Genomic DNA, 22,185 nt, shown 5'->3' on the forward strand with positions numbered 1-22,185 from the left:
CAAAGATTAAGTTGTTACCTTCCCCTCCCCCGTGTGCCGGACACCTTTCCACATTGAGAAGAAACTTCAGAGACCTTTCCCCAGGAAGTGCAACGTAGAAGACAGGCCCACTCACGGGCAGTGGGGCGGGACGGTGAAGCCTCTGAACAGCTGGGCACGGCTCCCTCCCACACAAGGGAAGCCGGGCAGATCTGGGCTCCCAGCACTGCCCCACCTGCTAAGCACTAATCCCGAGTTCTCTCTCTCAGCTGGCCCAGAGAAACCCAAACGCCCCATGCTTCTGAAGGGCTTTATCTCCTCTTTCCAGGAACTGAGCTCGGCCCCTTTCCGAGGTGCCGCCCGCGGAGCAGCTGCCGCCCTGAGCCCAGGCGAGCTCTGGGTGGCAGTTTCAGCCTACCCGAGTAGCAGAGCTGGAGCCTCGGATCCTACTCCCTCTCAGTCCCTGGGCTTCTGTCTCACAATTAGAAAATCCGTTTGGGGAGCAGAGCAAAAATCACACCTAGCTAACAGCTGCTCCGGGTCGGGGGTGGGGAAGGGGAGGAGGCGAGGGAAGCTGGAATTCCTACTTTCGCCATAAATTGTATGCAAATGGGTTCTTTTCCTGGCAGGGAGCAGGGAGTGAGTGCGTCTTTCATGAGCTAACCCCGTTCCGCTGGGAGGGCTGTTCCTTTAATTCACCAACTGAAAAAGTAGGAAAGGATGTCTGGAGGCGAGGCGTCCCATTACAGAGGAAGGAGCTGCTATATAAGCCAGCCAAAGCTGGCTGCGCTGGCCACAGCCTGCCTACTGTCACACGCTCTCCCGCGCGCGCAGACACACACCGGCCTCTCCTCTGCACAAAGACTGTGCGGCTGGGGGTGACAGTGGGGGCAGCGCACGTGGGAGCCCCGCTGCTCACAGCCAGGTCCTTATTCCATGGAGCTGGTTCATTTAAGGAGCTAGGTCTTTCCCAACTCCGGAAAGGTAAGTGTGCTTCACCCCCATCAGCAAAGATCGTTATGGTACACTGCATTCCCGGGACCAAAGATGTTGTGGATTCATAATTATAACACTTTTGCTGTATCTTCGCTGCCGGTAAAATGGGGTGTTTGTTGTGATCCGATGCGCCTCGATTGTCTTCTACTTGTGACTTCCATTCTTGTAGATTTTTGTTGTGTGTCGGTGGGTTTTACTTCTAGGAACAGCCACACGTGGAAGGAACTTTTGGCAAAGTTTTTATCTCTGCGTTCTTCAGAGGAAAAGTAAGAATTTTCTCTTAGCTCCCTGCCTGGCTGATTTCACCTGTGAATGTTTTTGTTTGAGAGTTAGAGAGGTGGAAGTTGAAGGTGGACATCGTTCATGGCCTCCCTGTAGGATGGGTTAAGGGAAGGTCGATAGAGGGTTGTAGAGAGAACATTAAGATTGTATTTCTAAACGGCGTTCACCTTACAGTTTACAAAAGTTTTGTGTCCATCCATCATTCCACAGCATCCTCCCTGTGGCTAGGCATGGAAAGGGATGAGGCCAGAGGGCAGAGGGAGGAGGCGACTCCTAGGGCCACATGAACAACTATGGACTTCAAGGTGGGAGCGGTAGACACCAGCTTTTATCCTGAAGGGCAGGGGGCCTCCCTGTCGATTCCTTCCTGAGGCACTGATCCTTGGGCTGGGTATATGTGCGTTTCCAGGGTGCTTAGGGCCAGGAGTATCCTGAATCTTTCTAGGATCACCTCTCCTTCCTCACCTCTCCCTCCTCACCTGTCATCACAGAAAGCCCTGAGAAACACCTTGCCCCAGGGTTGGGAAGCTCTACCTGGAGGGTTGTGAGAAAAGCACAGGGGTTCCTCTCTTTCACCAGTGTAATAAGGGGATTAAGAGCTCAGGTTTTGAAGCCAGGGGTCGGTCACTTTGGTATCCCCACCACCCACCATCAAAGATGTTACACCAATGACAATATGAATCTCTATGAGCCTTAGTGTCCACTTATCAAAAATGGGAACAATAACTTCTGTTGTCATTATGAGGAGGAATGAGGCATAAAGCATTTGGGAAAGTGAGTGTTCAGTAACTGGAGGTTTGGATAATCATTGTCATTATCAGAAACAGCCATCACCTCGGAAGTTAAAAGAGGCATTTAGGCAATCTTGGATTGTTTTTCATGTGTTCCTCACTCCCTTACCCCCAACCCCCATTTTTTTAATCTCACAAGTCTGAGGGTGTCTCACTAGGCTGGCAGGTCGGAGACTTGGCTGTATTTTATAAGCAGGACATTGTTCTGGGGCAGGTCGGGGAAAGGGAGCAGCCCGAGGGCTGGAGGTAAATGTCGAGTTCTGACTCCAGATGCACAAGGTTTTGAGTTTGGGCGTTTGCAGATTCTAAAGCTGTCAGCTATAAAGTACGATGCTGCCCGGGGACTCTTTGGAAATGCTTTCCATCCAGAGTGAGAGCTGGACAGGGGAGCTCCACTTGAAGAATGAATGCCTCTTTTTCATGTTTTGTGGACCTTTCCCCCTTTTTTATGAAGGTTTCCCATATGTGCTTTAGAAATAAAACCTGCTGCCCACCCCAGCCAGCTTCCTGCCTTGCCCTTCGATATGGTAAGCCCAATTGAGGACTGGAGGAGGTTTGTTCAGTGCTAAAGAAGCCTGTGGAAAGTTTGCTGGCATTGTATGCATCTCAGCCCATTTCAGTTGATGTAATTGTGCGTTGACCATGTGTTTCAGGCAGGTGACGGTGTCTGGGGGAAGAAAAGGGTGGCAATATGAATGTTCTCTGGTTTGCTCAGAACAGTGTGAATCAGATAAGGATTGAAAAGGGAGTATTACCAGCTTTACAATCTTTAAAGTATTTTTTTTCTATGCTTTGTTTGAAAAAACCCAGCTTCCCTCTCTCATCTTCCACTGTACTGCCTGTATCCTCCTCCCAAAGAAGTTACTGATCTTCCAGCCTTCAGTGATGTTGTCATATAAAGAGGTGACGATCTGTATCTCTCAGGGCTCTTGTGACATCCAAATGAAATAATAGATGGCAGACTCAGTATCTGACACATAGTAAGGGCTCAATAAATAGAGGGCTTTTGTTGTTTTTTGGTTTTCTTGCTTATCAACTTAAAAGGACTTATCTGAAATTAATGTCCTAAGACGGTGGTTTTCAAGCTTTTATTTAGCCATGGAAATATTCATTAAAGGACACTGATGGCAGAACTCCAATATGAGAGGTAAATGTGGGGCTGCTTTGGTTGAAGTGAGGGTGGAGGTTCCAAAACTCACCCCTTTGTTCTCAGCCTCTGGTACGTTTCCACAGAACCTTGAATGACACAAAACAGTATAAAATAATGGACCCAGGCAGTGTGCATTCAAGCTGCGATTCTGCACTTCAGCAGGGTCGTTTGCCCCTTCGGGTCCTCACCTGTAACAGAAGCCAATGCAATTCCCCAAGTAGTACAGTAGATAAGAATATAAGAAGTTTAAAATGCTTAACAAAGGAGGATTCTTTTAATTAATCTTGAGGATAACAATAGCCAAAATGTATGGAGAGCCTACTCTATCCTTAAGATCCCTTGTGTACATCATCTCACTAAATATCCACAGTATGTCTCTGAGGAATGGACTATGCCTACTGGAAAAAGACATAGCTTGAAGGGGGGAGTGAGCAAATAATTTTTCCAGAGTCCTAGAACACAGAGTGATGGAGCCGGTTTTCAGACCCATGGTCCCCAAATCAGAAGCACATTCCACCATGTCCCTTCTGAATGCTGCTGCTTCTTGCACTACCTTTAGAAGAAAAAGAAAAAAAAAAAACCTTCCTTTCTGACTAAATCCACCCCTCCAGCCAGACTGTGGCCACCCTTAAATACAGCAGTAGCCTGATCATATAACCAGAATGGAATTTGGAAAGGGAATTCAAGCTGACAGAATGAAAAACATGTCCCCTTTAATCCTGCCCTTTCTAATGCTCACAATGAACCAAGTACACCTACTCCCTCCTCCCCCTGGATTTCTATGGACAGATAGCCATGTTTTCTTACAGGAAAATAATACCTAGCTGGTGTAAAACATAAGTCCTTCCAGACTGAAGTCATTTTAGTTTGAAAAGTAGGAAGGAGATAACAAACCTTTAGTTCACTCCAAATACCCAACCCCTTTGTAATGATAAAACACACACAGTAATTAATACTGAGGGCTAACTGTGTACCACTTATGTGAGAGGAGGGTTTGTCTATGGTTTTTCATCTAATTCTCACCCTAACACTGCAAGTTATAAATCATTTGCTCCAGTTTTATGGATAGAGGACGAAAGCCCAAAGAAGTTAAGTGGCTGACATGAGGGTTTTCCATAAGTGAGGAGCACCGTTGGCTTTGAAGCCAAACCCTCTGACTAAAACTCTACTATTCTTTCCACTATGCTGCACTGCTTCTGGTAGTCAGGCAGGGCTGACCTCACAGAACCTTGAATGATGTTTTTCAGTGATTGGCCAGATGGTAGAGAAACCCCCAACTGGCATTGGTGTCTATTGACTTTACAGAACAGCCCTGCCTGTATCATTTTTCATGGTGCTCAGAAAAGGTCAGCTCATGGTGGTGCACTTCTCTGCCTGGAAACAGAAAAGTTCAAATTTCAGCCGAGAGAGAGAGAGAGAGAGAGAGAGAGAGAATGAGAATGACACTAAAAGTAGCAATCTGGTTATTCCTGTTAGTTTTCATCCCAGGAAAGTAGGCATATATACTTTGCTGTGCTCTGCAAGCTGGAGCTCATGGGAAGGGCAAGGCTGTACCTGTCCCTGCACCCTCTTTGAGAGTCAGGTGAACAGAGCACCTGATTTAAAAGGGCCGACTGGGGTCCAGAGTGCAATCAGTGTGCCCAGTCTTGGGGCAGTGAATCTCAGGATGATCAGGAAATGGTTGTAGGCTCCAAGCCACAAATTTCCCTGAAGTCTCAGAGATGAGAGTTATGGTTCAATCGCTTCTCACTTTGAGACGATCAACGGGAATTCCCATGAATCTAAACCCCGCCAGTTCGAATACCTTCAACATGTTGGGAAACATGAGATGAAGGCTTCCTTCCAAGGGGGACAACTCCCTCAGAATCCTGCAATCTCCAGGCAATAATTCCATCTGTGCAAAAGATAGCGGTGGCCTTGCCTACCATAAAAGGGCTGTACATACCTTATAAGTTCTTGGTACAGGAGAAAAGTCTGTGTACCTACCTGATTCTAACCTGGGAGACCAGGCTTTTATTTCAGTAATTCCCTTATGCCTAGAATTTTTTTTTCTGTTTCCTTCTGCCTTGTCTCATATTTCTGGCCTCTATTAAGCAACAATCTAGTTCAATACTATCATTGCATCCTTTGACCCTCTATCATGGAATAAAAGCAAAATGCCCACCCTGAAAGCAGATTGTGAGAGTAAAATCCCTCCCATATGCATTTCTAGTCTATTTGCACATGGAAGTGAAAAAAATCATGTCAAGTTGTCTCAGATTTTTGAAATTTCCAGAAATCCACAAGTTCTTAATTATACAGCCATGGTAACTCAAATAGTTTTGGTTGGCCCTCTAACACCTACCCACCCCTCAACACCCTGTGTCAAGAACCAGAGAGATTTTTGTAAGCTCTGAAAGTAGACAGCTTTGCTTCAGAACTAACTGGTTAACTCTTACCCTGGAGGAGATGAGTTGGCTGCTACTAACTTCTGCATGAATGGGTCCAGAAAGTTCTTTTAGCAGAGGTGGAGGAGGTGATTGTAATAGCTAACATTTCATGACAGTCATTATGCCATTTCATCATCAACCGTCCAGCAAGTGTAACTGTCCCCCATTCAAACACAGGGAACCTGAGGCTGAAAAAGTTTAAGTACACCACACAGATAGTAAATGTCTGAGCCAGAACTCAGACCCAGCTCCCAGTCCTGCACATGTGGCTATAACCATTAGGATATGCAAGCCATACTCAACACCTTAATTCTATCCATCTCTTGACAACAAAGAGGGCTAGACACCACAAAGCTGAGAAAGAATCAAAAGCTCATCTTTCAGACCACCATGTTCTGTTCAGCTGGGTGGCCACTGTTATTATCTTCAACTTGCTCCTTCTGGTTTCACTTTCTGTGGAAACTGTAATCAAATAATTAGCCTATAATTCCTAATGTAATGTGTTTCCTCTACTGGGCTCTAAGCTGCCTGAGGGTGAAGCCTGACTCACTCCCCGCACCCTCTGCCAGTCTGAGACCTGAAGCATGAACACTCATAAGCAAGTGCTGCCTGGTGCAACCAGGCTTGCCCTGCAGGCTGCCTGAAATACCCCTCTTCCGGGTTCCCACAGAGCTCTCTGCTTCCCCCACTGACACCTGTGTATCATGTATACTTCGATAATCACCTCCCCCCACCCCACCTGCCTGCACACCCCCAAGGTCAAGATCATCGGTGAAGCAGGAACTGTGTCTTGCTGGTGCTTGTGTTCCCCAAAGCCTAGCTACCTGCTGATAGGTACCAGGCCCTTAGTAAGTTGTTGTTGAAGAAACTCTGCTGTCCCAAAGCAAATGGAACAATAGCGCAACACTGCCTTGCTTCTGAACTGAGTTCTATGGTTTATGCTGGATAAATTTTCAAGAAAGTAGGATACACATGAATTTATAAGCGTATAAAATAACTTTTCCATGCCTCACTTTTGGATGGTCCCAGAAACTATAAATAACCTGACAGATAGGTAAACTGAGGCCTAGAAAGGTCGTCATCAACACAGAGTAGGAAGTGGTGGCACTGTCGTTCCTTCCCACGCCAACTCCCGTGACTATGCTTCTTCCACCACGCCACTTCGCACTCGGGTGTTATTCCCATTTTTCAGATAAGAAAGAGGTTAGAGACAGCAGGCTACTTTCTAGAGGGATATTTACACTTTTAAAGGGTAGTTCACTAGAGAGGGCAATGCTTAACAAGTAAGAGAATTACTAGTGGTGGACTTCAGGCAAGGGGATGCTTTGAAGGATTAGGAGAACCCAACTTTTATCATCCAGGGCCCAGGGATGTGTTCAGGGGTAAAACCATACTTAGTAGATAGAAGAAAGATGGCAGAGACTCAATATTGAGTGCAAGTCAGCATATTTTTGTTCAGAACTCGAAGCCTACAAATGCGGCATAGGGAAGTCCTGGGTTGTAGCAGTGCACTGGGGATCTCTGCTAGGCATGCAGTGCAACGTGAACCCATGTAACCCCACTGCAGAAGTGACACACCACAGCCAGAAGGAGGGAACCTGGAGCGACACTGGACGCTGTGCCACCCAGAGACTAGCAGGAACACCGCATCCAGTAGGCACCAAGATACGAAATAACAACAGTAGCAATAATAGTAAAGCATGTGAGTGCATCCAGACAAGAAAGCCATGACTTTCCACTTAGGGAAGAAACAGTCTGGGAGAGGCAAATACCTAGGGAGCCTCGATGCAAAGGAGGGAACCCACCTGTTGGGGAGCTCAGGGAAGAGAAACTCAGCTCATGCTGGGCATAGGCACCTTTAGTTCTACCCCCAAGGGAAGTCGTCTGCTCCTTGGGAAACTTATGCTCTGGGTCCTGGGATGGTCTCACAGAGGTAGCTTGTTGCAGAGATGTCACAGTAGAGTGTTTCAGCTCATAGGTAGGTTGTTAAAAAATGTTTTCCTTAGAACCCACAGAATTTTGAAATTAAAAGGGCTCATTGGCAGCCTCTAAACCAGGGGCTTGGAGACTGGATTTAAAAGACTCCTCCAAGGTGATTTGGAGGCTCCCACAGAGAGATGGAGAGGCCAAGCAGGGGCTCCATTCAATCTTATTTTAACTTAAGCCCCTCCACTTTTACCTGTTTTGTACATGGAGCTTCCTCATGAAATGTTGTTTGGTGAAGGAGTTTTGTGGCAAAATAACAATAATAATAATAACAATAACAATAACAACAACAACAATAATAATAATAATGTTTTTGTAAATTGCTGGCCTAGTTAAACTCCCCTCGTTTGGAAGATGGGGAAACAGATTCAGAGGAGAGAAAAGTCCTCCTAAGATCTCACGCCAGTTGGCAACAGGCTCAGGACTCAGTCCGAGGTCTTCTGACTCTTGCTCTTGGAAGCCAGGGACAATATAAAAAATGTCAGAGTTAATAAATTATTTAAAAAGGAAAAATTAGCAGAGTCTTACTCTCTGAACAGCTTTAGTGCACACGGGTTGAGGCAAGAGTCCACTGTATTTGTTATCTCTCACTGCATAACAAATTGCTGTGAAACTTGGTGGTTTAAAACAACACCCATTTGTTGTCTTATAATGTCTATAGGTCAAGAATTTGAGCATACCTTAGCAGGACGTTCTACTTTCATGGTTTCTCACAAGACTCAGTCACAGTGTTGGCCAGGATTGGGGTCTCATCTTAAGGTTCAACTGAGGAATTATTAGCTTCCAAGCCCACTTACGTGGTTGTTGGCTGCATTCAGTTTCTTGAGGTCTGTTGGCCCAAGGCCACTCTCAGTTCCCTGCCACATGGACCTCTCCAGCATGGCCATTTGTTTCATCAAAGCCAACAAGAGAGAGAGAGCCTGCAAGCAAACATACATCACAATCATGTGCAGCTTAATAGTGGAACTGATATGCAACACCTTGGCCATATTTTGTTTTGGTTAGAAATAAGCCACGAGGCTGTCCCACACTGAAGGGAAGGAAATTGCACAAATATGTGAATAGCAGAGACAGTATCATTGGAGCCCATCTTAGAGCTTCTCTGCCCCTCCAACAGTCCAATGTTACCTATTTCTGACAACTTCTTACCAACAACAAGTTCACCCAATCCACCTGCACTTCTGTTAATGAGCAATCAGGAATTATGGCAGCCACTAGAGGGGACTGGGTCTTAATTAAGCTTTCTATCCATTTATAAGGGAGAGCCAGATGTTTTGCATTAGATGTCCTAGTTCACTGTGGAGCCATAATTCATCTTGAATATCCCAGGACAGGATCTTTCAAGGCAATGACTTCAAATACATTTCATTCAGTGACAAGACATTGAAACTGAAACTGAAACTCATCCATTGTCTCCCCTTCCCAATCTATTCTTCTGTTAGCAGATGTAAGGAAGACTAAAATTTGGGACTAATTCTTTCTCCCTTTCCACTTTTTCCTTACTATGCCACCATACTCCAACTCTTGTGGACTCTACTGCCTTAACAAGTAAATCAGATCATTGCCTCCCCACCCACTCTCTCATCCTCCTACTTCAGGTCGTGCATCTCACAGATAGACCATAGCAATGGTTTCCCCATTGGACCCCATCCCTCCAGACTTTCCTTTCAATGTGTCCCTCAACCTGGGTTGTAGGTCAACATTCCCAGGCTTAAAGGTTTCCAAATGGTTCTCTTCTGGCCACAGGAAAAATTCAGATCTCCAACCTGGCATTCAGTTTCTTTCATGGTCTGGTTTCCGGCCTCCAAACAGACCTTTTACTTCAGCTATAATCCATGCTTTCAACACCAACTATTTCATGCTTTTTATGCCCTGGCAAATATCACTTCCTCTTTCCTAGAATATCTTTCCCTATGTTTTTCACCTACTCATAATCTTCTTTTAAAATTCAATTCAGGAACCACCTCCCTCCTCTGGGTCGATGAGATGTCCCTTTATTGTCATCCCCTTCCACCCCATATTTTTTTCTGTCATCACCGTTATCATGCTGGAATTGCCTGTATGCTCATAGATCAACTCTTTCTGTCAACTCTTGAAAGGAGAATTTGTATCTGGTTCATATGAAATTGAGCACAACTGAAATAAAATTAATCTTCAACCACAGACAGGAGTCCTTGCTGTGTCCCAGATTTGGACCTCTGCTGCCTCATCTGAGTTTATTCAGAAAGCCCAGACCTTGAAGTTGTTTTCATGCCTTGCCCTCTAGGCTCTCAACTGTGCAGAGTGATGTCATAACATGTGACAGGAGGAAGCCAGCCTAGTTCTGGGACAGGAAACCGTCTCAGGACGCAGACTTCAAGGAATGCCCTTGCTTTCAGAGGAGGCCTCTGGGATCAAAGCATTCCCTGCCTTGGGTTTGGAAAAACCAGTACCAAGGACAGAGGAGACCTGTCTGGGGATTTGAAGCTGAGTCACAAGAGATCCAAGTATCTGGAGGTTATAACAAGGATCAGTCTACAACCGGTGGGAGTAATGAAAGGACACCAGGGAAGGATGGAGACAAAGAGCTCTGTATCTTAGGACATGAATAAATTCATAGCCCGGTGGCCAGGGGAGGATTGGCTAATGGTTAAGAATATGGCATTGGCATTAGTTCTGGGTTCAAGAGCTTGATATTTTCTTGTTAACGTAATCTTGACCAAATCTTAACTTCTCTAACCCTCATTTTCAACCGTATTAAAGGCAAAATAGTAGCACCTACTTCAAAAGGTTATTGTGATGATTAAAATACATAAGTGAGCATGAATTGCTTAACACAGCACTGGCACTTGGGCATAAATGTTTTATTGTCATTGTTACCTGTTGTCACAATTGTTGCTGGTTATGAGGCTCCATTAGACAAGCAGTTCCCCAGACTGTGGCCTGTGGCACACTGTACTCATGAGATGCACCTGTAAAAGTGTTCTGTGGACAAAGGGGTTTAGAGGACACTTGGCACTGTGTCATGTTCTTGGGAATTCTTACTCAATACATGGTTATAAGGGTGGAGATATAGTAGATAAAGGAACATTCAAGATCCTTATAAGCTCTTCATAGAGTTTCCATTATAGTGGAAGGAGGTAGATGATAACAAGGAATCAAACTTCTAAGTACAATTTCAGGCAGGTATTTGCTAAGAATAATCAGAAAACACAGTAAAGGAATAGGCAATGACTGGTGGTGAGTGGGATACTCTTAATTAGGGTGAGACATGGAGATGACATTTAAGCAGAGATCTGAATGAACTAGGGAAGTGAGCTCTGTAGATAGTGGCTAGGAGTTTAGATTTTATTCTGAGTGCGATTAGAAGAGTACATGCTCTGAGAAACCTATAGCAGTTAACAAATTCAGCTTTGTTGAACCCAATACCCCCCAAGTTACTTGACCACAAATGCCATTTTCCACAGGACATGTACCTAAAAACATCTTGGAATATAATCTGGTAAATTCTGTACTAGAGCACAAGGCTTCATAGATTTTTTTAAAGGACTATAAATTTGCTCTCACTCATCTGGACCTACAGTAAAAAGTCCAACAAACCACTTGGGCTGAAACGGGCATGTCCAGAGCAAGAAAACCTAGTTCTAGAGGTAAATACTTGCAGGGTGTCACCCTAATTAGCAACTCTTTTTGGCCAAGATGATCGATGAGCACATCCAGGCTTCAGTAGACTCTGGAATCCCATCTCAGGCCAAAGGAAACTTGCCAACATCTGCCTAAAAGCTAATAAGTGTTTGCAAACAGTACACCTTGGCTTAAGCATTCTCCAAAGGGGATGTGTACAAAACATGAGGTCTCCCAGCCAGAGGCTCTGGGAGAAAGAGGTCAGATATTTCAGTGCTTACAAAGAGACAGCCACCAGATTGCTACTAAAGATCTAGGAAATGGAAGGTGAAGGTGTCTGCTTGGGCTCTGATCTCTCTATTGAGCAGTGCTAATGTAAATTTCCACCTGATATGAACGGCAGGAAGTTGCTTGGTGAATCAGCCCAGCGTAGTAGTTGAGAACAAGCATTTTAGAGTCACAAATTAGGGTCCAAGTGCTGACTGTCCCTCTAAACCAGTCATTGAATCTAGTTAAGTCTTGATTCATTTAACTTTCAGATATGCATAATAATACCTGTCTTGGGGCACCTGGGTGGCGCAGTCGGTTAAGCGTCCGACTTCAGCCAGGTCACGGTCTCGCGGTCCGTGAGTTCAAGCCCCGCGTCGGGCTCTGGGCTGATGGCTCAAAGCCTGGAGCCTGTTTCCGATTCTGTGTCTCCCTCTCTCTCTGCCCCTCCCCCGTTCATGCTCTGTCTCTCTCTGTCCCAAAAATAAATAAACGTTGAAAAAAAAAATAATACCTGTCTCACCAGGTTGTCGTGATGAATGAAAAGATATATGATAACATGTATAAAAATCATCTAGCATAAGGCATGGCACAAAACAGGTATATAGCAGGCTCTCAACAAAATGTTAGTTTCCTTCCTGTCCAGTTCAATCTGTATTTGGTTTTATAATAGCTATCATTTTCTAACAAACTACTATATTCCAGCAAGGGTCAGGAAACCACCAGGTGGTGGCTTATTTTTGTAAATAAAGTTTTATTGGAACACAGCTATGCTCTGGCTACTTTCTCTGCAATAGTAGAGTCTCTGTGACATAGAACATCTAGCTGCAAAGCCTAAGATATTTGCTATCTGGTCACTTAGAAATAAATTTACTGACTCCTGCCAGTGTGCTAATTTAGATATATAATTTCCAATCACCAGAGCCTACCAAGGTTTATATTATTATACGTATAAAGGGATTGAAGCAGAAACAAAAGCTCATCTAGTAAGTCCCAATCCAAAACCATAATGCTGAAGGAAGCTTTAAAGAATGACAGAAGAGTGATTCATTTGTGTGAATTATCCTCGATTTCCCCCCGACCACCTCTGTCTTTTATCTCTCTCAGACTAAATTTCTTGATTTTCCTGCTGAATTAAATGTTGAATTAAATGTTGCTGTCGAGAAGGGATCCCCCTCCTCTTTTCCTTATTTGTTTATTTCTTTCAAAATGAAAGTTGTAATTCCTAAACCCTCTGGAAGACCCTCATGCCTTGACTGATTTCTTAGAAACAATAACTCTGTTTTTAGTTGTACATAGCATGAGGGCCAGTTTTCCAAAAAGGAGAGATTTGTTAAGCTCCTCTGTCTGCTACTTCTCGCTTTATCTTCCTCTCACTTACTCACTTTCTCTCCAGGCCAGACTCAAAGAGAGTAGGCTGTTTCCAGGGGCTTTAAAGATTTGCCTGAGACACAATTATTATAGAGCATTTGGCTCTGTGCCCCGCTCAAGTTCAAAACTGTACATTAAATGGCTATGTGCAGTCCAGAACCCCAGACCCACCCTCCCAAAGGGCCCCATTTTAGGGATCCAACAACTCTACTTGCATCAGTGATATTGGATGTCATCTGTGATATTTATTGCATAAATATTAATTCTTTAAACTGAAAAAAAATGAATCTTGCTTAAAAAGATAAGTTGGTGTAGCAGAAAGAGTATAGGATTTGGAATTCTACGACTGAGTTATTAATTCTGAATCAAATAATTACTGCCTGGGCAAGTTATTTCATGTTCTGAAGCCCTCAGCTTTAATAACAGTAAAATACGAACAGTGCTTCCTAACTCACAAGGTTGCCATCATAATTAACTGGCATCTGTTAAGTTCCAGGCACAGGATACATGTGAAACTATCTGTGTCACTCATGGTTTACATTGGTAGAAAGTCTCCATCCAGGAGCTTTACACTCAGAGACTGGCCATAGTTAATCATCACTCCCATCTAATGTGTAAAGAAATGGAAGGAGAGGGTCTAGATTTGTTCCAAATCTGCACTCTCCCTATTGTGTGTCATCAAACCAAATCCTGTGATGTATTTCAAACACAAAATAATCAAATAGCTTTGGAAAACACTATAAACTCTCCTCCTCTTGGAGATTTCCAATGAACACAAACACATTAAAGACTCTGGAAACCCTGAAGTAAACAAAGTTGTATAATTTGTTTGGTTTAAAATAGCATTTGGTTTAAAATAGCATTTTCCAAACATGTTTTTCCCTTGCATTAATATTTGCCAACATGTTGTAGATTCCACTTTAGAAAATGCTGCCTATAGTTATAGAGCTAATTAAATCCAAGTCAGGGGTTAGAAATATCTCTATTTCTCAGGCTCATGTACAGCTTCCCGGACATTATCCAGAAGTCATAAAGTTCCTTCATTATTACTGTGGATCCTGACAACTGGGTTTTTTGGAAGTTTGCCTTTTTACTTTGGTTGTGCAAACCACACTTTTACATCAATCAAGGATGACTGCAAAGGTGAGGGTTAGGAATGGGGTCTCTGACATGTGAGCCAGTTTATCTGAATTAAACCCCTGCTCCCCTCTGTCTACCTGTGTGAGCTTGAGCTGTTTCCGTTTCCTCATCCCTAAACTGAAAAAATAAAGGTAGCTACCTCATAGGTCTTGGAGAGAATTCAACGAAATACCCACACAAGATACACATGAAGCAATTCTTGGCACAGATATCTTCAATCAATGTTAGCTGTTATTGAAGCATTTAAACAGCCTCATTTGAGAAAGAGAAAGTAGACAATGAAAGTATGTTTCCTTGCATGATATCACACAAATTAATTGCTGGAGCAGTGTTAGTTTTTCCTGAGAGTCCAGTTTCTTGCTTCCAATCTTAGAAGCATAGTATCAAACTTTATTGCACTTGACTCATACAGGCTTTTACAATTGTCAGAGAATCCATCTGGCTCCCTCTGACTCAGGCCTCAAACAGCATTCCATGCATTTGAATATCAGCACATTGGCTTGGAAAAGATTGCCAAAACTACCTAGTCTTGCTATGCCAAATATTTGACACACATATCAACACTCCTTCACTTTGGTACCCATGGCATTCATTGCTAAGCCATCACAGCACTTTTTCCCCTTGAGTCCAAAGGAGGCCATGGAGTCTTTCTCAACACAGTGCTGGATAGCCATGTCAGCTCACTGAGGTTGACACGTAAACTGAAACTTAACTGCTTTCCCAAACCAATTCAACCTCTCAATCAATGCTTGAACCACCTCTACAGTATTACTGTCTATTTTTTCATCTGTCCCATGTTGTGAAGCTCACCTATTAAGAGAAGCCACAGAGGAAGAGAGAAAAAGAGAATAGATACTAACAGTTGGATAGCATTTACAATCCTATTATTCCATTCACTGTCTCCAACAACCTTGGAAAGATCCTTATTTTACAGCTCAAGAAGCCACAATTCAGAAAAGTTATAGGACTTTGTCTCACGCTTCCCAGCAGGTAAGCAGAATTTGATCTCCTCTATTTCTGCTCATCACAATGCCTCCTTAAGAATTTTCAAGGTCTTTCAAGGCTACATCTCTGGCATTGGGTAGCTAACAACAGCTTCACAGAAGTCACCATGTCACAGAGCCCTTGTCAGAAGGTCTCTTATTTAACGTTGAGGTATGAGCCAGTCTGTAAACCTTCCTAGATAAATCTCTGATCTCTTCACCTTGGCTCAAGAGCTCAAGAACCAACTTCTAGTACTTTTGAAAGAGTCAACTAGATTTCCTAAAATTCTGGACGAAGGCCAGAGGAGGTCATTGTTCCACTAGGAAATGAACTGAAATTTATGCTTGAAACAATTTTTCCAGAATTTTACAGGAACCTATATTGTTGCCACTTGGTCAGACCCACTTTTTATTTTCCTTTCTGTCTAGGTAAGGAATAGGAGAGAGAAAGCAAGTGCTCTGCAGAATTTTTATTTCAAAAATTGAAACCAGACCACACCAGGGAAGTCTGTGGTCTGAATGTATCAATGGATCTAGTCATATTTCATCTGAGCTTTTCTTAGGTATACTAAACCACAAATATGAATCTCATTATTGTGTCTGGATGGAAATATTTTATGGATTAAGATTTGTGAGCTTAATTTGGTTGGTAGTGAAACTTCTGTTTGGGGGATGGGAAGACAGAAGCCACAAAGCACCACCAGTGTTTTAGCCAAACAACTAAAGAAAGACACAGTATTGGTGTGGGGGGCGGGGGGGAGGGAGTGCTGTACTTAATATTGGCTACTTGACATGGGTCCGAAATGAAATCCAAATTTAAGTTGAGCAGAAATATTGCCAAATTAGTGGTAGACCACAGGTCCCTAGAACCAAAGAGTCAGGGGCTAGGGGCACACAATCTTGCTTATTTGATGAGAGAGTGGATGTGACCTGCCCAAGGTCTCACAGCAAGAGGCTGGCAGGACTGTGCTGCAGAGCTCATCTCCTAGCCCTTTAATCCACTGCACTCCCCACCACACGGTCCCAGGAGAGCCTCAAATCTCTGGGAGCTGAAAAATAAAAGTCAGAATTCAAAAGGAGAGAGTGATCTAAATTTAACCAACAATGAATACTGCAAGAAAATTGGGAGAATGGATAATAACCCAGGATGCTTCATTCACATTGAAACCAGAATTTTACACTGAGTATATCACAGGCCTGGTCGAGTTCATCTCCTGCCAAATGTCTAGTTGAGTTGACCTTGATCGTAGAGAAGGTTTATCTCAAAGCAGATAGTACTGGGCTCTCAAGAACCCTTGAGGTATTGACTGGAATCTCATGGGAAGGAGCCCACAGCGTCTTGGTCAATTTTGTAACCCCTGTGCTTAGTGTGGTATCTGGCACACAGTACATACTCACTGAATAACTGAGCAAATAAAAATGAACTAATTCTGGGAGTGCAGCTATGATGAATTCCTTGATACATCTTGTCTTAGAAGAGATCATAGGAGAACTAATTCCACTAGGGCCATCAGGAAAACAAGAGTATTTGTTCTTTCATTAATTCCATGAATATGTCTGCTATGTGTAAGTTCAAATCAAGAAATATATTGAGTGTTATTTTATGTAAATATAAACATATTGTGCCTTCACTATGCTGTAGACACTGAGCTTGGTGTTGGGTATTAGAAGATGAATGACTCAGATATAGTTCCTGCCTTCATGGAGCTTAAAGATTACATACAATCTAAGTCCTTACGGTCTGACATAAATACAAGATAGAATTGGCTTATGTTCTAAAAGAGGAAGATACACCTACATAATAAAGTCACCCAAAGTCAATTTTTAGAATGACACATGATGGAAATAATATCAAATTAAGTACTCAGAGAATTCAGAAAGAAAAAAAAACAAGAAAACTTCTAATAACAGATGATTTTTTGAGCTCTATCTTGAAGGACAAATAGATTTGTCCACTCAGAGATGGCAAAGGGGCTCTTGAGCAGCCTTCAACGGATCTGGTACCCTCGCCCATTGATAACTGAGATATGATCGTGTCTCCAAAGATTTTCTCTTTTGAGCTGGGTGTTTGAAAGTAATGGAAGCAATGCTTGGGACTGGTCTTGAGCCATAACTTTTTCCCTTGGCCCTCAGCACAAAATGCTGTATAAAATCGTGATTCAGAGCACTTACTTTGGACTCAGATGGACTTGTGTTCAAATCCTGACTCTACTTAATGAATATCTGAATGTACATAAGCCACTTAACTATTCTCTGCCTCATTTTCCTCACCTTCAAACTGAGAATAAAGATAGTGCTTCATATTATTTTTGTGAGAATTTAAAGTTGGAAATATAAAATGCTTACTGGCAAAATAAGCAAGCAGTGAATGGTAGTTGATGATATTTTTATTACTTTTGTTATCACTGTTATGATTTCAGCCTCTTCCTTATCTTCTCAATCAATATTTGGTGGTTTTAATCATTTCCTCCCCCAGGAAGTCCTCTGGGAACTTCCAAGCTCAGAGTCACACTTCTTTCTTCAATTCCTTCATTCAGACCAGCACTGCCACTGAACCCTGCATTGTATTTTCTAGTTTCTGAGATTTCTGGAAACAGAGAGTAAATCCTTAGTCTGCCTCATCTCCCTAAAAATCAGCACACTGTGCAGCCCATAGTAAGTAAACAGAAAGTGGCTCTTAACAGAATCTTAACACTTACACTCTATCGGCTTGAGAGTATGTGCCATGTTCCCAATCTGCAGTGACACTTAAGAATAGCACAAATATTAAATCCAGAGTACATGGATTTTAAAATCAACTGCATTTGTGAGCTTTTAGGAGGAAATTATAAGCTTTATAATTAGAACATGCTGATCTTCGTCATTGTAGTATCCTTCATGGTTAACTCAAGTCTTGGCAGATGGTAGGTATTTAACAAATATGTACTGAAAAGATGTATAGTTGGATGGATGAATGGGTGGATAGATGGAAGGAAGGAAGGATGGATGGATGGATGGATGGATGGAAAATTGAAGAAACCTTACAGGGCCAAGAAACCTGGAAATCTCTTAACACAGGGTCTCTCCAAGATCCTATTGGTGATATTTTGCTCTGGGAACCTTTACAATGACCTCAGACTAAGAATTACTAGAAGCCTTCCATATGCATCTATTTTTTTTTTAATTTTTTAACATTTATTTATTATTGAGAGACAGAGAGACACAGAGTGTGAGCAGGGAAAGGGCAGAGAGAGGGGAAGACACAGAATCTAAAGTAGGCTCCAGACTCTGAGCTGTCAGCACAGAGCCCGACGTGGGGCTCGAACCCACGAACTGTGAGATCATGATCTGAGCTGAAGTCGGTTGCCCAACAAACTGAGCCACCCGGCGCCCCCATATGCATCTATTTTTGAAGGGCTCTCAGTAGCCTGGGAAAACCAATAAACCTCAATCAAATTCATTGACCAAGAGGGAGGATCTCTGTGTTTTAATATAAACTTTACCACTAATTAGCTGCTGACCTTCTCTGGTGTTTCTGTTTAGTTATTCCCTTTCACAGCATGCACTACCTCTAATTATTCGGATGTGGCGGCCTGGAGTGATGTATTCATAACATTTCTGAAGTAGGGCTCTGCAGAAATGTATAGGTGTTGATCAGCAATGCCTGCCACGTATACTAGAAGGATGTGTCGGTGCCACAGATTTGCCACCCCAGGACTCAGTGATCCTCCCAAGTTGCTTCTAAGCCTTGCTCCACTCTGATTTTGACTCTATAATCTGATGTCTGTCTGTGTCTATGGAAAATGCTGAGAACCTGAGCCAACCATTTCCCGTCAGGAGTGATGTCTTAAAAGACTAAACCACAAGCAGCCTGTTCTGGAGAAATCCCTGGCGGAGCATCACGGACAACCATCCCAGTAGCAGCACTGCCTCTTGGCCAGAGTACTGACCTCCCAGAAAAAGAGCTCCACCCTAGGCTCACAGAATTGTTTTTCTTGCTACTGAATGGGAATAGATCAGGAGGAAAACCCGAGCTATCTCCTAGGCCTCCTCACTCCCCTGAGGATTTCAGAATATCCCTGTCACTTGACAAACTGAAGTACTAACAGTGATACAATTTCAAGGAAAAAGCAATCATGGGCAAAAGGGGGCTCCTCCACATTCCTTTACGAATCTTTCATCCTTCAGAGACTAACCTTTCACTAACTGCCTTCTCTAAACAAAGGACACAAATCACCACACAATAACAACATACATTAGTTACTGAACTCTCTCTCCTGTTAGGCATTATCCTAAGTATTTTCATAGATTATCTCATTCAATCCCATTGTCTCCCAGATAGAGTTGAAAGAACTTTATTGTAGGGTTGGTATTCTTGTTACCATTTTACAAACAAAAAAGTTGGGGCTCAGAGAGGCAGTGTTACATATCCAAGGTCATAGTTACTAGATGGAGCCATGTGAAGTTGCCTCTGTCCAACCATGTGTGACCTACAAAAATGTGGCAATGCCTTACGGGCCAAATTGATAGCAAGTGGCAGAACCAGGGTTCAATAGTATCTGACTGATTCTAGAACAGATATTCTCAAACATAGCACAGACCCTCCTTGGATAGTTGTCAATTTTAGTGTTTATCATTTTCCCCTGTAACTATCTGTTTACATGTCTGTTTCCTTTACTGGACCATGAACTCAATGAGAGCAAGAATTACTGTCATGGGTCTCTGAAACACCTCACTCTCCTTTGGAATATCTTAGCACTCACTCAGTTCATCTCTGTTGAATGCAGGAATGAGTAAGTTTTTAAATGAATTAGTTCTCAGGCCTCTGGGATGATTGCTGGCTCCAGTAGCATCCGAATTGGGCACTAGTTAAGCCACGGTGCTATCTGAGTGGATAAATGCTTTTCAGTGCTGGAATTCAAACACCTAGGGCTTGGAGGTGCTTTGGTTTGGCAGTCAGAGCTCTCTTAATTCTTTGAAGACAGGTTGTGCTGGCCTCACTCAACTGTAAGGATCAGATGTCCTCGGAAAAAATCCACACTTAAGGCTGTTTCCTGGCTCCTCTCTCTTCCTGACACATTCCAAGAAGGAATTTATGGATGTTGGGAAGGACAAGGGGTGAAGAATTTCTAGAACCTTTAAGAACACCCATGTAAGCAGCTCCATGCTTAACTGACTGTGCACAATAAAATTCTCTTGCCTGTAAGCAAGAAGAAAAATTTGGTGCAAACTGCCTCATATGTTGCCAAAATGATGTGGAAAGAGATTCATCTGCATTTCTAAACAGTAGGAATCCTCCTCGTTGCCCCCAGCCTAGGTATTTCATGTACGTGCCTAAGTCAACAAGATAGATATATTCTGTGAGCCACTAAAAATTAAGTCATAAGTAACGAATTCTGAAATGTGATTCTAGCCAGTTGGAAGTTTAATCTTTATCTAAAAATGAAATTGTTTATTCTCCAGCTGTGACCAGGAAAGAATTCAAAGATTGTTGATTCCTTCATCTAACAACGGTCTTTGTCCTGTGGTGAGGTGCCTAAAAATAACTGATAGTTTATGTCATGCTGCTTCCAAAAGGTTAGCTACCAAACAGCTCTACTTGGGGATGGGGTAGGGACAGATCTGATAAACAGACAAGAGGCACTTTAAAGTATAAAATTATTGTCCAAAAAGTCCTTGGGATATGGCTCCCATGATACCGACCGTGGTTTCCCCATCTATTAAATGAAGTGTTACATCAGAGTAAAGTTCTGAATAAAAATCTGTAATGCCAAGCTCTGGAAAATGATCCTACACTGGCAACATCTAATACCAAAGAAGTTGAAATAAGAACTAATTTTTATATTTTAACAGTAATGAAGTCCTAATGGTTTAACGCCCTCCCCCACTTAAAAGAAAAAAAAAAAAGGTTTCAGAACCATTATTTTTATCTTTTTAAATTTTGAGAGGGAGGAGGCAGGTACCATAAATATGCCAGGTATTTGGAGACCAAGGGACTGAAGACAGAAGCCTGTGTTCTACCTAGTCCCCTTAGCAGAGGACACTGAGCTATTAGACATCTATTCTTAGAGAGATGCAACACTGCTTCCTGGGCTTAGTGCCAACTCTTCACATTGACCTTTCATGTACTCCTTACTATCATTCTACCAACTCCATGTGCTTGCTCCTTTCTGCTCCCCCTAATGTTGTTGACATGCCCAGGAGAACTAACCTTCAGTATTCCATACCCTTTACCCTACCTTTGCCTCTATCAGGGAGCCACAAAGGGAAGCATCTGTTATTACTGTCATCTTTTTTTTAGTTAAATGCTTCTTTCTTTATTTGTTTACTTAAAACATTTTTAGTGTTTATTTCTTTTGGGAGAGAGTGAGCGAGCAAGTAGGGGAAGAACAGAGAGAGAGGAAGAGAGAGAATCCCAAGCAGGCTCTGGGATGCCAGCACAGAGCCCAACGTGGAGCTCAATCCCACAAACATGAAATCATGACCTGGGCCAAAATCAAGAGTCAGACGCTTAACTGACTGAGCCACCCAGGCACTCCTATTTATTTATTTTTCAAAAGAGAGAGAGAGAGACTGAGAGAGGGGCAGAGACAGAGGAAGTATCCCAAGCAGGCTCCAGGCTGTCAGTGCAGAGCCTGATGTGGGGCTCAATCCCAGAAACCTTGAGATCATACCCTGAGCCAAAATCAAGAGTCAGATGCTTAACCAACCCAGCCACCCAGGCACCTCTACTGTCAACTTCTTTATTCTCCTTATCAGCGATGCATCCCAACTTTTTTGCCTTTTCTCTGTTCCCTTTCTAAACTTCCACAGGCTTCAGATTCTACCCACCTACTACAGTGATATCCATCCACTTTTCAAAATGCCACCCATCCTTCAGATCCATCTCAGATGGCATTTCTTTCAAAGTGTTTTACTTAAGCCCCTCACAAAAGTGCAGCCTCCCTCCACTTTAAACATGAATAGAGTTAAGCAGGCCAATCTCTGTTGTTACCTATTATATTACTATAATCATGATGTATCTCTCTGATTCTCTCATCCTTTCTAGATGCAAAATTTTCTTTCTGATCCGTTTTCTATTTGACCAGTGTTATTACTGCTTCTATTATTGTTAGCCACTATATGTAAAGTACCTACTGTGTGCCAGACACTATGCTAGTAGCTTAACATACATCTAACTTCATCCCAAAACATGATGAAATAGATATATGTATAAGAATGTAGGGGAT

At 42.9% G+C, this 22,185-nt stretch overlaps 1 protein-coding gene across 2 annotated transcripts in view; it reads left to right on the forward strand.

Moving 5' to 3' along the window:
* The first annotated feature begins 707 nt into the window (after positions 1-707).
* TNC (tenascin C) overlaps positions 708-22,185 on the forward strand; it is a 95,305-nt gene continuing 73,827 nt past the window's right edge. The window contains exon 1 of one of the 2 annotated variants that reach the window (XM_047829450.1): positions 708-963. The gene's annotated coding sequence lies outside the window, so the exon portion shown is untranslated. The remainder of the gene's footprint in view (positions 964-22,185) is intronic. The other variant, XM_047829451.1, reaches the window with a different exon arrangement.

The sequence above is a fragment of the Prionailurus viverrinus genome, chromosome D4 (genome assembly GCF_022837055.1).
Source record: "Prionailurus viverrinus isolate Anna chromosome D4, UM_Priviv_1.0, whole genome shotgun sequence".
NCBI classification, from domain to species: Eukaryota; Metazoa; Chordata; class Mammalia; order Carnivora; family Felidae; genus Prionailurus; species Prionailurus viverrinus.